Raw genomic sequence first — 2,545 nt, forward strand, 5'->3', positions numbered from 1 at the left:
ATTAATCGTCAGCTCTAAATATCGTTGATAGGTAACAGGACAGTTTCTTTCTGAAAGTCATTTGCCTGAAGATTTGGGTTTTTTTTTAAATTTTTTAAAAATTATTTTAACTGTGTTAAAGATGCAACTTGGATCAGTATGAAGACTGAATAATTAGCAGTACTTGTCCAGGGACTAAATAGAGGGCTTCTCTCTTGGAGGCTATCAATCTGACCATTGATACCAGTAATAATTTTAATGTATGTTAACCCATCTTTGGTTACTTAGTGATTATGTAACACAGAGATAAAGAACTCTTATAACTAGCTTTTCTTAGGTGCTCAATTCAGTGGGAAAAATTAATCAAACTAGTTATTTGTCATTGTGTCCACATTACCTGACAGCAAAGGAGGGAAAGAGTTAAGTCAATTTCTATAAATTATTTTATAATTAATTGTACTAGTATATAAATAATTATACTATTATACAAATGTTAGCTATTAGTTAAAAAGGTAAAAAAATGAGTCAATCATTTGGTTGGTTTACTTAATTGTTGGGGAGACAAAGGCTTTATATTCTTAAAATTAACTGAAGGCCCATTCTATGCTTTTTTTTTATTATGAAACTTTGTTCAATTTCTTTGTTTAACTTTTGTCTATTATCTTAAAGAATCAAGTTTACTTGTTGTCTACTACATCTTTCTTTGGGACCACCAGCAATACCTCTTCCAACACCACACTGGAAAGAAGGAATAATAGCTAATTGACATGAGAGGGTCCTCTGCATTTATTAAATTGTTACACTGCTGTCATAGTAAGGATTTGAAAATGATCTGTTATGGCTACTTCTAGTGAACACCAAATGGCGGATGACGCTGGTGCTGCAGGAGGAGCAGGAGGCCCTGGGGGCCCCGGAGTTGGAGGCCGAGGTGGCTTCCGTGGTGGCTTTGGCAGCGGGGGCCGAGGTCGAGGTCGGGGCCATGGTTGAGGCCGTGGCCATGGCCGCGGGGCCCGAGGAGGAAAGGCAGAAGACAAGGAGTGGGTTCCTGTCACTCAGCTGGGCCGGCTAGTCAAGGACATGAAGATCAAGTCTCTGGAAGAGATCTATCTTTTCTCCCTTCCTATCAAGGAGTCTGAGATCATAGATTTCTTCCTGGGATCTTCATTGAAAGATGAGGTTCTGAAGATAATGCCTGTTCAGAAACAAACTAGAGCTGGACAACGTACCAGGTTCAAGGCTTTTGTGGCCATCGATGACTACAATGGCCACATTGACCTGGGTGTCAAGTGCTCCAAGGAAGTGGCCACAGCTATTTGTGGTGCTATCATTCTGGCCAAGCTGTCCATCATTCCTGTGAGACGTGGCTACTGGGGGAACAAGATTGGCAAGCCTCACACAGTGCCCTGCAAGGTCACTGGGCGATGTGGATCGGTTTCGGTGCGCCTGATCCCCGCCCCTAGAGGTACTGGCATCGTCTCAGCTCTTGTGCCCAAGAAGCTCCTGATGATGGCTGGAATTGATGACTGCTACACCTTTGCAAGGGGCTGTACTGCCACTCTGGGCAACTTTGCTAAAGCTACCTTTGGTGCCATCTCCAAAACATACAGCTATCTAACCCCAGACCTGCAGAAGCAGACTGTGTTCACTAACCGACCATCTTGTGAAGACTCACACTCAAGTGTCTGTCCAGAGGACGCAGGCAGCTGCTGTGGCAACCACACAGATGTTTTTTATAAACAAATAAATTGAACTATGCCTGCTAAAAAAAAATGATCCGTTATGCTACCAGGAACAAAGAAATTAAGTCAGGAATGGCTAATTAGGCAGTGCCATGTTGATTTTGTACAGCACCTTGACCAGGTGCCAGTCAAGCTCAAGAAACCTCTTTCTTCTCAGGATCATAGGATTTAGAGATGCAAGGAAAACTAGAGATCATTTCATTTTACAGATGAGGAAGGTGAGGCCAAAGTGAAATAATCCAGCTAAGGTTATATAAGTAGTAAAGGGCAAAGGTGGGATTCAAATGTTGGTCCTCTGGCTCCAAATTTAGGGCTGGTTTGACTATAATTCACTGCTTCTCTTTATTTTTTTCCATTTTCCATATCTGGCAGCAATTGGCTTCATCTGAGGATGTATGCCAACATCTCCACTACATAGTGTCATCCTGCTTTAGTACCAGCACCATAAAAAATACTGAGCCTACTTTGACTAGACCTATAGGCCTCTATTGCCTACATCAATTGTTCATTTTTCTTCTCCTTTCTCCATCTCTGTCCTCACTTTTCCTCCCCTTTAACAGTCTACCCTCAAGCCCTCTGAAACCCAATGGAAAGAACATTGGAGCTGGCATCAGAAAACCTATGTTCAAATAACTGGAGAATGCCACTAGTATTCTTAAGAAAATGAACATCATTGAATGAAATGAAAACTAAAAATAACTTTGGCTGATAGGCTAATTGTCTGAATTGTGGGAAATTTTTCTTTTTTGGCTTTGCTTAAAATATTTTTATGAATGCCAGTCTTTGTATTACTCCTTCCTAAGAATTATTGTTCCTTGTTTGGTTTC

General features: G+C 41.2%; 1 pseudogene; it reads left to right on the plus strand.

Annotated features, from left to right (window-relative positions):
• The first annotated feature begins 840 nt into the window (after nucleotides 1-840).
• On the plus strand, nucleotides 841-1,730 carry LOC110213952 (small ribosomal subunit protein uS5 pseudogene; annotated as a pseudogene).
• The last annotated feature ends 815 nt before the right edge of the window (nucleotides 1,731-2,545 follow it).

This window comes from Phascolarctos cinereus, unplaced genomic scaffold, assembly GCF_003287225.1.
Source record: "Phascolarctos cinereus isolate Bilbo 61053 unplaced genomic scaffold, phaCin_HiC Scaffold_3;HRSCAF=262, whole genome shotgun sequence".
NCBI classification, from domain to species: domain Eukaryota; kingdom Metazoa; phylum Chordata; class Mammalia; order Diprotodontia; family Phascolarctidae; genus Phascolarctos; species Phascolarctos cinereus.